Consider the following 12,747-nt stretch of genomic DNA (forward strand, 5'->3'; position numbering starts at 1 on the left):
CACGCAGAATCAGGGCTTCAAATTGGTGCCTGGGTGTGTGGCTGTGCGTTTGTGTTCAGGATTCTTTCGTTGTTGTTTTTGTTGCACCACAACACATGGAGGTTGCCACAATTCACAGAACCAAATGGTGTAGTGGCTAGGCTATGTGGCGGAAAGTTAGGACCTCCGCATTCCACATCATGGAGCAGATTTAAGCCCTTGCCTCAATTGGACTACTCAAAGTGTGTGTGAGGAAGTGGAAGTTGGGCTCCTTGTATCTTTTGGTCTGTGCATGAAGCTTGTTTCCAGATTTGCCCGCTACTTTATGGTGTGCTCATTTATTAGTGTTAGGGTCTTGGTAATTCTATGAATTTGCTGCTTGTGTTTCTTTTGTTTCTACACAGAGCTTGTGCAAGCCCTCACCTCCAATGGAGCTATCTTGCAGGACTGAGTTCATGGGGCTGGGTTGCTCCAGTCCCCAAATCAGTCATACACACAAACACCCAGAGATTAACATGACACGCCTGACCTGGCCGGGTTGATCAGCATGGATAGGCTGACACCCTCGTATGCCAAGAATCAGTTCATCAGAGCAACAATAACTACACTCAGACACAAGCACACAGTTAAACAGAATACCTCTGAATCTGGCTGGGTGTCCAGATGACATGCTCATGGGCCAGCATTCAGTTCATTAGGGCATGTCTGAGCCAAACTGGGTCAATCAGCCTGTACATGCTGATCCCCTGATGCGTTTCAAACTCAGCCCTTCCCAATCTTTTAGCCTCTTGCTGAGCAGACCCCACAGTATTTTGGGGCTTCACAGGGATCTTTAGCTTAGCTAAAAGAAGCATTGCTGCAGAGCAAGTGGGGAAGGAGAAGTAAAGGAGAAATATATCCAGATACCACCAGTTTGACTGTAAAAGTTATTTATTGCTAAGTAGATGCCAGATATAATGACACTAGCAGTAATAGACATGGAAAGGAAAAACAAACACAAATAGTTCCAGTATGAGCCTGGTTTCACAAAGTCTTTGGGGAAACCTAGCTCAAGCTTAACTAATACAACTCAGGTTGAGAAATCTATGCTGAGAGAGAGAAGAGAAGAGAGAGAGAGAGATCTGGAATCTCACCAGTCCAAGGCACTCGGGTTGCAAAGCTGACAGGTTAAAGTTCTCAGCATGATCCTTGAAGGGAGATGATCTGCCTCCTTCAGCCTCTCCCGAAGAAAGTGGGTGGTGTCAGCACACACACACTGCTGCTTGTTTTCCAGATGTCTAGACCCTCAGTTCAGCTTCTTTCAAGCATTCTCAATAGTGTAACTCAAATTGTCTTTTCTCTTGACAAGGGGTTATCTGGTTGGAACAGCTCAGGAAACTGATTGATACTCAGGAAACACATACTTAGGAGCCAGCTTGACATTGCTATGGATAGCAGATATACTGATGGGATATCTCCTGGTTTCTTCAGAAACTAATAGGTAGCTTGCAGCATCAGGTTTTTGGATTTTGACTTGCTGTCAACAAGCCTCGGGTTAGCATGACTTTTCCAGATCTTACTATAGTCTTTTAATAGACTTACGGCAATTCTTGGAGTGTTCATAACCTTTTCTGGAGAGGACTTCCACCAGTCGTCCTGGGAAAAGTATGACAACACTTGTGGTCAGGGCTCCAACAGGCTGGATGCTGCGATGAACCCTTTACCATTCTTCAAAGGTTGCCCATACCCCTGACTCGGTGTATTGCCTCAGCATTCCCTAACCCGGCAACCGAGTTTTAGCCAATTAAGTTTACATAGGCCTCCCCTAGTGGGACTGAGGAATATGCGGCCCAAGATGCCTAGTAAACTTACTTCTGCTTAGAGGTGTGTTGGGGGAAGTCCTTTTTAAATCCATATTAGAACTTGTCTGATAAGTGCTGAGCTGGGTGTGTGGATTGATTAGCATTTGGAGCACACCCTCCCCATTATGCAGTGCTCCCCTGCTTCTCTGATCCCAGAATTCACTGCAGTCTCTGCTTCAGACTTTCTGTTCTCCACCTCTCATGCAAATGAATGGTCATCTTGCTCCATCTCAGATGCAAATGAGACCTAGGGCAGTTGCTTTACTCTTGTCACCCTTATCTGGAGGGTTTTAGGAGCGTCTTTCACTGCATCTTAATCAGTTTCTGTTTAGGTGGGGGGGTACTTTGTGAGTCAAAATAGTGTGCATGCTGTGTCAGGGTTCCCCAAGAACATGGAGCTGAGAGGTAACATGCTGGGTGGGGAAAGGAAGATGTTTATGTGCGCCTATGGCCTCTTCTTGCAACCCATCTGTGAAGGGGTTGGATTAGTTTCTGGGTTTTTTTAAATGTGGGCCTCAGGTCAGGTGGCTAGTTTTGGGACGCAACTGTGGTGGAGGGGAAGGCAGTGTGGGAGAAAGCATGCCTTTCACCTACTTGTGTAGAATAAGAGGAAGTATCATGACTCTGGAGTGACAATGCTGCAAGCTGGTGTCTGGGTGTGTGCCTGTGAGCTTGTGTCCTGTATATATATATATATATTTTTTGCACCGCTGTACCACTAAGGGGTCAGGCCAATGCTGAGGATCTCAATATTGCACCGTTACACAGGAGGGTGTGCTGCACAATTGCACATGCACATATAAAAATCAATTAAGCACACACTAATTGCATACACTCCTGTTAAGCATACACACTCACACTACATGCTCCGGCACATACACTATACACCGCAAAAGTTACACCCCGAACACTAATTCGTATATCATCCACACAATGCCATATATATAAGCGCACACACTCTCAAACGAGCAACTCTGATGCACACTTGTTCAAAATAACGAGTCTGGCTTCACACACACTACTCACACCAAACTTTAGACAGAATCAGTTACCAGTTACCAACACCTGCACATTCAATAATACACTTATGTGTATTACTAATTCATATACCACACACACACAGTATTTATATCTATATCTATATATATGTATTCACTAATTTAAACACATACCACCCACCTACACATACACAGAAGTGCGTTCCTAAGTTGGGTGTTGTGATATATATGTAAGTATGTGCTTGGTGTACCTGGGATACCTGGCATAAAGTTAAGGTAAGAAAGTAGAATTGTAGGGGGTTAAAGTTACCAGGACTGGGATTAGAACCCTTCGACTACAGGGGCCTGGGCTGAAGAACTGAGGCTAGGGGGTTAACTTGAGGTTAATTGATCTTGACTGATTAAAAGACAACACCCAAAACCTCTGGGGCTGGAGCCAGAGCAATGGGGGAGCTGAAAAGGTAGATGGGGAGAGGAAGGAAAAATGGGACTAAAGGAAAATGTGGGTGTCAAAGAGGGGCTCTGGGTGTGGGGAGCCAGAGGATGGCTCTGGGGCAGCTAGAGAAGTTGTAGAGAGCAGCAGTAGGTGCTGGAAGCTGGAGAGAACTGCAGGACAGCTAATGGCAACTGGGAAGCTGCAGGTGGTGGGGGGAAGCCAGGAAACAGAGAGAGCAGAAGAAAAGCAGGAAGGATAGCAGGAAAGTAAGGGGAGGCTGAGAGGTGGCAGAAAAGGGGAGATGGAAATGGGAGGGGATGGGGAAAATAGCAAAGGGTGGGAAGTGGAGAGAGAGACAGAGAGAGGGAGAGAATGAGGCCGGAATTTAATATAGGGAAGGGACTGGGATTCAGGAAAACATGACCCGCCTCCTGGTTGCAAATGACAGCGTTTTTATTGAACAGGAGAGATGGTGACACAATGCAAAATTGGTTCCCTTGCACCCACACACACATACAGATATGCACATAATAGCAGCAGGTATTAAACAGGCTTGGTGCAGGGGCTGAAGTTCACTGAAGTCCAGAAGGAAAGAGAGAGAGAGAGTCCAAATAGTAGGGGGAGGTGTGCAGGTAATATCCACCTATCCTGGCTGGCTAGGGGTCCATGTCCAGTAGATGTTGTCCAGAGGGGGTTCCTGGCAGCACCTCTGGTGTGGATAGGTGACGTGAAGCTGGTCTGGTCCAGATGGAAATGCTGTTCCCACTGGGTGTGTCTTCACTGCCCCTCTATATAGGGGTGGATCTTGTGTCACCCTAGTGACAGCAGGCATACCCACGCAAGGGTCAGCCCCCGGCATACTGAGCATGTGTGCTCCATGCAGGGATGTGCAGTTTCAGTTGTCTGTAATGGTGAGAGTTGTGGTTTTGCAAGGTCTTTCATTTTTCAACTGCTGGTCTTCTCTGTGTTCCTGGGTAAGGCCCGAAGTTTCTGGATGGGGCCAGAAAGGGCTTTTTTTGGCCATTATGACTCTTGAGGCAGCTGAGACTACAGAGGCCCGAGCATCAAGAAGCCAGCAACCCTGGAGCCTTCTTTCTATCTCCTCGGCAGTGTATGATGATGGCTGGGGAAAGAAGGATGTTGGTGGCTGCCTATGGCTGCTTCTTGCAAGGCACAGGCCCGTCTGTGAAGGGGTTGATTTTTTTTTTTTTCTTTTTTCTGAGTGGCCCTCAGGTCAGGTAGATAATACTTTGGAAGTGACTGTGGTGAAGTGGAAGGCTGTATGGAAGAAAGCATGCCATTCACCTACTTTTGTGGTGTAGGGGACAGTGTCCTGACTCTAGGGTCTCAGAGGTGACAATTGGTGTCTGGGTGTGTGCCTTTAAACCCACATCCAGGAATTTTTTTTTTTTTTGTGGTCTGCACCACAATACATGGAGGCTACCACCCTCTCCAGAACTAAACGGAGTAATGGCAAGGTTCTGGGGCAGAAAATTATGGCCCCAGCATGCCAGGCCGAGGACCAGATTTATACCCTTGCTTGAATCGGAGTACATGAAGTGCGTGTGAGGAAGTGGAAGTTCTGGAGGCCAAAATGGGTTTTTTTTGGTCATATCTGTTTCTTGGGCAGCTGAGAATTTTCAAGCCAGAGCACCAAGAAACCAGCATCCCTGGCGCCCTCCTGCTATTTCCTGGGCCGTGCATAATGCTGGGTAGGGAAAGGGGGAAATAAGCAGCCGCCTATGGCCTCTTCTTGCAGGGCACAGACCTGTCTGTGAAGGGGTTCAATTTTTTTTTTAAGTGTGGGCCTGAGGTCCAATGGGTAACTCTATGGATGTGACTGTGGGGAAAAGGAAGGCAGTGTGGGAGAAAGGATGCCTTTCACCTGTGTGGAAGTAGATTTAGTCCAGCTTCTGGCTTGCTTGACTAGAAATTTCAAATCAAATGGTTCCTCACACTATTTCCCAACCTTTACATGTTTCTCTTGGTCCTGTTTCTGATCAATATGCCTTTCTCCTTAGTCCTTGTTCTCCTGTTAATTTATTAGGCAGAGATTTGCTTTGTAAACTCGGCTGTACGATATATTCCTCTCCTAATGGTGTTTATTTGGATGTCCCCTGTGGTAACAAAATGGCTGTACTTGCTGCCTTATCTAGCTCAGCTCCTCACCCAGAGTTCCCCGACCTTTCTGTGTTGCAGGTTTACCTACTTTTCCTGTTGTACCACACCCAGCTACTATCTTGTCCTGTATTCCTCCTAACGCTTGTTATTTTACAGTTGTTGATTTGTCTTCTGCATTTTTCTCTATTCCTATACACCCTGAGAGCCAGTTTCTTGCTGCATTTACCTATCAAGGACTTCAGTACACCCAGCCGCGATTGCCCCAGGGCTATATTGAATCCCCTTCTCTTTTTTCTCAACCTCTAAACAAAGAGCTAGATGACCTAATATTTCAAGAAAATTCTGTGCTTGTGCAATAAGTTGTTGATTTGGTCTTGGGACCTACCTCCCTTGAAGCCTGTAAAACTGAGACTTTAACTCTCCTCACCTCTCCTGCCCTAAAAGGTCATAAGGCATCTAAAGAAAAGCTACAACTTTGTCTTCCTCGTGTCGAGTATTCAGGTCACGATATTTGTGCTGGAGAATGACTGCTTTCCTCTTGCAGAATAGAAGCTATTCTTAAAACTCCCTAAGCTAACTACTGTGTTCCAAATGCGTACCTTCCTAGGCATGGGTTTCTACTGCCGCCAGTGGATACTCGGTTATGCCTCTAGTGTCAAGCCGTTGCAAAATTGGACTCTTGTTAATACCCCTGAGGCTTTCTTTACCCTGGATTTCAGAAATTGAAGCTCCTTTTGCCTCTATGAAATGAGCTGTAACAAGCTCCTGCCTTATGCCCTCCCGATTCTACTAAACCTTTTATTCTCTTTCGTCATGAAAAGGATGGATTTGCACTTGTACTACTTACTCAGACACGTGAAGATGAGCACCATCCCATTCCTTCTTCTAGCTCTGCTCTTCACCCAGTTGCAGCTGGACTCCCTGCATGTCTGCGTGCTGTAGCTGCAGCCGCTGTCACTGTCGAACTTTCCTCCACCCTTGTAATATGTTCCGCCCTTACTGTTGCTGTCCCACATGCTGTAGCAGCCTCTTTCCTACAAACAACAACCCAACACCTTTCAAATGCTAGATGAACTAAGTATGAAATCTTTCTTCTCTCTGCTGAAAACGGCACCCTAACTAGGTGCCCTGTTTTAAACTCTGCTTCTCTGTTACCTACCCCTTTGGATGGTGAACCCATGATTGCATTTTTGTTAATGTTCACCTAACGATGCCCCGCACTCTTCTAAAGGACAAACCCTTGCAAAACCCAGATCTAGTATTCTACATTGATGGATCGTGCCAAAGAAACTCAGAAGATTCCCTTGGTGCAGGATATGCAGTATGTTCCCAATATGATGTTATAGAACGCCATCACTTACCTAATGTGTACTCAGCTCAAGTTGCTGAGCTTGTGGCCCTCACCAGGTCTTGCACCCTAGCCTCTGTTAATATTTACACTGATCCTTGCTATGCTTTTGGTATTGTCCATGGTTCTGGTCAACTTTGGAAAAAAGAGGCTTCCTCAGTTCAGGAGGTTCCAAGATTAGTAATGGTCCATACGTAAAGGCCTTGTTGAGTGCTTTACAATTACCTTCTGCTGTTCCTATTATTCAATGCCAAGCTCAGCAGAAACCTTATGATGATGTTACAGGTGGAAATGCTCTGGTACATTCTGCTGCCAAAGCTGCAGCTATTTCCACTCCTCAGGAGACGCCTGTGTTTTCGTCTATTCCAAGTCACCGATGTAGAAGTAATTGGCTTACTTGACTAGAAAAACAGACAAATACCATACGTGCTGATACTGCTTAATTCAAATGTTCTGAGATAAGGAATCCGCATTCCTGCATTCCTTGGGCTATCTTCATAACTTGCCCTGTGAATACCTGCATGCCTTGAGATAAACAACTATCTACGCATAGGGCTAAGTAAACTTTCTAAGTTTCTGTGTAATTTACTATTGTTTTGTTTCTCCAAGGTGTATTTTTTGATCTGTTTCTCTGACTTATTATAAATACGCTTGTAAACTTAGAGAGTCTGAGAAATCCTTTGAAACAGACAAGTGGGTGATTCCCCCTGCTGTATGGAATTCTCTCTGTGATCACAGTATAACCTTAAATAAAGAAAAGCTGGCTCTGTCAGTTCTGATTCAACCACAACACGAAGTTTGATTTCTTACACACCGGTCTCCCTTGGCAAAGATCAGGCTCCAGAGCCAGAGAAACATACATGGAGACAGGCTGGGTCTTTGTTACACCCTGACCATTTGTGGCACTCCTCGGACCGCCATCTGGTTGCCCCAATGTTCCTTGTTCCTCCTCTTGCTCCCATACACCGTGGCATGGCACATGCGAGCAAAGCGGGGATGATAGAAGCTGTTAAGCGTGATTGGTTTGCTCCAACTTTTCAATCTCTGGCTCAACTGTACTGCCACCCTGTCCTATTTGCCAAGCCCATAATGTAGGACAACCTGTAAGACCATAGAAGGCAGCACATCCCCCACCATGGGGACGCTTTATAAATTTACAATGAGATGCTATTCCAATGCAGAAATGTTGTTCTTGTGAATATGTTCTTGTTATTGTATGCATGTTTTCTGGATGGGTAGAAGCCTACCCATGTGCAAAAGCTGATGCCATCACTGGAAGCACAAAGTTGCTGAGAGACTTTATTGCAAGGTTTGGTTTCATAGACATCAGGGCTGGAAGGGACCTCGGGAGATCATCGAGTCCAGCCCCCTGCCCAAAGGGCAGGAAGTCAACTGGGGTCATAGGATCCCAGCAAGATAAGCATCCAATTTACTCTTGAAGGTGTTCAATGTAGGTGCTTGAACCACCTCTGCTGGCAGACTGTTCCAGACCTTGGGGTCTTGGACAGTAAAGAAATTCTTCCTTCTGTCCAGCCTGAAACGGTCTTGCAGGAGTTTGTGACTGTTCAACCTCGTCATCCCTTGGGGCGCTCTGGTGAACAAACATTCCCCCAGATCCTGGTAGGTCACCCCTGATAAACTTATAGGTGGCCATCAGATCACCCCTGAGCCTACTCTTTTGCAGGCTGAAGAGTCCCATGTCTCTCAGCCTATCATCGTAAGATCTGTTTTCCTGACCTCTGATCATGTGCGTGGCTCTCTTCTGGACTCTCTCAAGCTTCTCCACATCCTTTGTGAATTGTGGAGCCCAAAACTGGACGCAGTACTCCAGATGTGGCTTCACCAAGGCCGAGTACAAGGGGAGAATGACGTCCCAGGATTTGCTCAAGAAGCACCTATGGATGCAAGCCAGCATTTTGGTCGCTTTATTAGCTGCAGCATCGCATTGGAGGCTGATGTCCATCTTGTGGTCAATTATGACCCCCAAGTCTCTTTCTTCTGTAGTGCTATCCAACGTAGCACTGCCGAGCCTATAAGGATGCTGCAGGTTTTTCCGCCCAAGGTGGAGAACCTTGCATTTTTCGGTGTTAAACACCATGAGGTTCTCGTCTGCCCATTTGCTGAGCTTGTCCAGGTCAGCCTGGATCACCCGCCTATCTTCTGGTGTGGATGCTTTGCCCCAAAGTTTGGTGTCATCGGTGAACTTGGCCAGTCCACTCCTGACTCCAATGTCCACATCATTAATGAAGATGTTGAACAGTATGGGTCCAAGGACAGAGCCTTGAGGGACCCCACTGGTCACAGGGCACCACGATGAGTGACTGCCATCAATTACAATCCTCTGGGTCTGACCACGGAGCCAATTTCCCAGCCAGCGGATCATGGTGGAGCCAAGGCCACACTGGCCAGTTTGGCCAAGAGGTGATCATGGGATACCAGATCAAAAGCTTTTTTGAAGTCAAGATATATGACATCAATCTCTTCTTCCTCATCCAGGTGATAGGTCACCTGGTTGTAGAAGGAAATGAGATTGGTCAAACAAGAGCTACCCACAACAAACCCGTGCTGGCTATCCCTTAGGATGTTAGCCGGGGCCAGTCCATCAAGGATGGCCTCCTTATTAAACTTTTCTAAGATCTTCCCCAGGATAGAAGTCAGGGTAATGGGCCTGTAGTTAGCCGGATCCACTCTCCTCCCTTTCTTGAAGATCGGCACCACATTGGCTTTCTTCCAGTCTTTGGGCACTATACCAGAGCGCCAGGAGTTTTCAAAGATCTGTGCCAGGGGCTGGGCTACGACACTCACCAGCTCCTTGAGTACCCTGGGGTGCAGATTGTCAGGGCCGGCTGACTTGAAGCTTCCTCAAGCTGTTCCTTCACGAGGTCAGCATTTATGGAGGGTAGGGGATCCCCATCACCTAGATCTCCCTGTCCCATAGCAGGCATGGGCGTCCCATGGGACTGATGAAAGCCTGACGCAAAGTATCTGTTTAATAGGTTGGCTTTTTCCTGGGTGTCAGTTGGCAGTTACCCCATCTGGTTTAGCAGGGGTCAAACATTTCCCTTGCTTTTCCTCCGGCTCCCCACATATCTGAAAAAGGACTTTTTGTTGTCCTTGATGCTTGAAGCTAGTTGGAGTCCAGTTACAGCCTTGGCTTTCCTGGTTTGCTCCCTGCAGGACTGGACCAGTGCAGAATAATCCTCCTTGGAGGCAAATCCCATCCTCCATCCTTTGTAGGCTTTCCTTTTTAGCCGCAGGAGGTCCGCTAGGTCCCTGGAGAGCCAGGAGGGCTGCTGTACCTTCTTGCTGCCTTTCCCCCGTGTTGGAATAGATTTAGCTTGTGCATTGAGGATCGCTTCCTTGAGAAGCAACCACTTTTCTTGAACTCCCCTCTCCCTGGGGTCATGGTCCCTGAGGGCCTGACCGACAAGCCTCTTGATCTTGTCAAAGTTGGCTTTTCTGAAGTCAAGGACTTCTGTGTTGCTGACTGACTTGCCAGCTTTATGGCAGATGGTGAAGGTGATCAGCTCATGGTCGCTGTCACCCAGCTTCCCATCGATCACTAGGTCACCGATTTAGGTTTTCCCCCGTAGCCAGTACCAAGTCGAGCAGCGCTTTGCCTCTTTTTGGCCCGTAGACTTCTTGAGTCAGGTAGAGGTGATCCACGCACCAGAGAAAGCTTTGCGACCACTCGGATTTTGCTGAGTGATCTTCCCAGGAGATGTCCGGGTAATTGAAGTCACCCATGACAACCAAGGTCCTGGAGCAAGCGGCCTCAGTCAGTTCCCGGGCGAACTCCTGGTCAAGCTCAGGACTTTGAGTGGGAGGTCTGTAGTAGACTCCCACTGTTGTGTCCCCTGTGCCATATGCCTCATGAATTTTAACCCAGAGGGTCTCTAGCTGTCCATGCCGGTCACCAACATCAGCTTGCAGGGACATGTGGCTTTCCTTCACATAGAGAACTACACCCCCGCCCCTTTTGTCAACACGATCCCTCCTCTACTGGGTATAGCCCTCTATACCTGTGGTCCAGTCATGCGTGGAGTCCCACCAGGTCTCCGTTATCCCAATGACATCATAATTCTTTGCACTGAGCAGGAGGATGAGCTCCTCCTGCTTGTTGCCCAGGCTCCTGGCATTAGTGTACAGGCAGGCAAGTGTGCCCTTGGGGGCTCTTGCCTTGCCCACAGATTGTGCCAAGGCTGGGGCAGGGGTGGGCTCCCTTAAGTGCCTTGGTCTGCTGGCTTTGCAAGGGTCGCTCAGCGGGCCAGCAGTGGCAGTAGTCCCCCCATCCTCCAGCGGGCTTAGTTTAAAGCCTGGTGGAGCAGGTCAGCCAGCCTGGCTGAGAAGAGCCTCCTCCCCAGAGGGGAGAGGTGGAGGCCATCTCTTCCCAGCAGCTCGCTGCCTCTCTCGCAAAGAGCGGGCTGTGGTCATGGAAACCAAAGCCTTCCCAATGAACCAAAGATTGCGGAGCTGGTGTCACTACGTGGATCCTCCTCTCCCTCCTCAGCCCATAGCCCGAGACTGGGAGGATCGATGAAAATGCCACCTGAGCTCCCAGACCCCTAAGCCCCACTCCCAGATCCCTGTAGCACCTCATGACCTGGCTGGGGGTGCTCTGATCCATGTCATTGGTGCCCATGTGAATAAGGAGCATGGGGTAGTGGTCTGTGTCCGGAGGAGCTGTGGGATCCTCTCCACAATGTCTCAGATGCGGGCCCCCAGGAAGCAGCAGACTTCCCGGGCTAAGGGGTCGGGGCAGCAGATTGCCCCCTCAGAGCCCCGAAGGATGGAGTCTCCCACAACAAACACCTTTCGCTTTGTCTTGGGGACAGCAGGGGCAGTAGCTGTGGTTGAGCCTGGGTTGCCTGCAGGAGCTGGCAACTGCATGGGCTCTGCTGGGGCTGCAAGAGGTGTGAACCTGTTGCTAAGCTCCGGTGGGGCAGGGGCCTTGGTGCGGCGGGCCTTGGGGCCCTTGACCACCTTGGTCCATGCCCCTGACTGGGCAGAGCGGGAGGTCCCAGAGTCCTCCTTTCTCCTGAAGGGAGACAGTGCTCTACCCTGAGGCTCCCGGGGGAGAAGGGCCTGGCAGTAGGAGTCTATCTCCTGCTCACAGTCCCTGATGGCACGCAGTCTCTGGACTGTGGCCTGGAGCTCCTCCAGCTGGTGCACCAGAGACCCCAGTAGGAAGCAGACCCCGCAAGGGGAGGTGGCCATGCTCCCGGGCCTCAGAGCCTGAAAAAGGGACAGGCCACCCTCACAGCCAAGAGCCAGGGGCTCCATCTGCATGGAGCCTGGAACCATGGGCTCCGTCTGGGTAGCCGTCTCTGAGGTGCCCGATGGCGGGGGCCGCAGAGCCCGAGGGGACCCTCAGGGTGTGGTGCGTGCCCATTCATGTCTCTGGTAGGCTGGCTACGGCTGGGGCTGACTACTCTGGGGGGGTCACAGGCAGGGTCTCGTGCCTTCCAACGCCCTCTCCTGGGTGAACTCCGCACTAACTCGAGCACCTGTTTACGCAGCCTGTTCACGCGGCTCCAGTCGCATGGCTCGCTCAGGGGCTGGGCCAAGTAGGGGCCTGGGCGGGGGTTTGACCAGGCCCGGCTCCAGGCAGCTGCCTCCTCCCAGGGAGCGAGGAGTTAACCCCTTCCCACCACGAGCCCGCTTACCTCCGGCTGTGCTGGGAGTTGGCAGGGGGCTCTGTGGCTGCTGAGGGGGTGTCTCGGGGGCTTCGGGGGAGCGGAGGCGCAGTGGGCTTCACCCGCGTGTCTCTCACCGCTCTGGAGCCTAACTGGTATTCCTTTATCCCTAAACTCTGAGAGAGGAACTCATTTTACTGGACAGATAATGAAAGAAGTTTGCAAAGTCCTGCAGATCCTAGAGAACTTTCATTGCCCGTACCATACACAGGCCTCAGGCCAAGTGGAACACCTGAATGGTATACTGAAAAAGAAACTGGCCAAAATGTGTGCTGAGACTCACCTAGAATGGCCAGATGCACTTCCCATAGCTCTTTTGAGTATGAGA

This window comes from Crocodylus siamensis, chromosome 6, assembly GCF_052110815.1.
Source record: "Crocodylus siamensis isolate JL-2025a chromosome 6, ASM5211081v1, whole genome shotgun sequence".
Classification (NCBI taxonomy): Eukaryota; Metazoa; Chordata; order Crocodylia; family Crocodylidae; genus Crocodylus; species Crocodylus siamensis.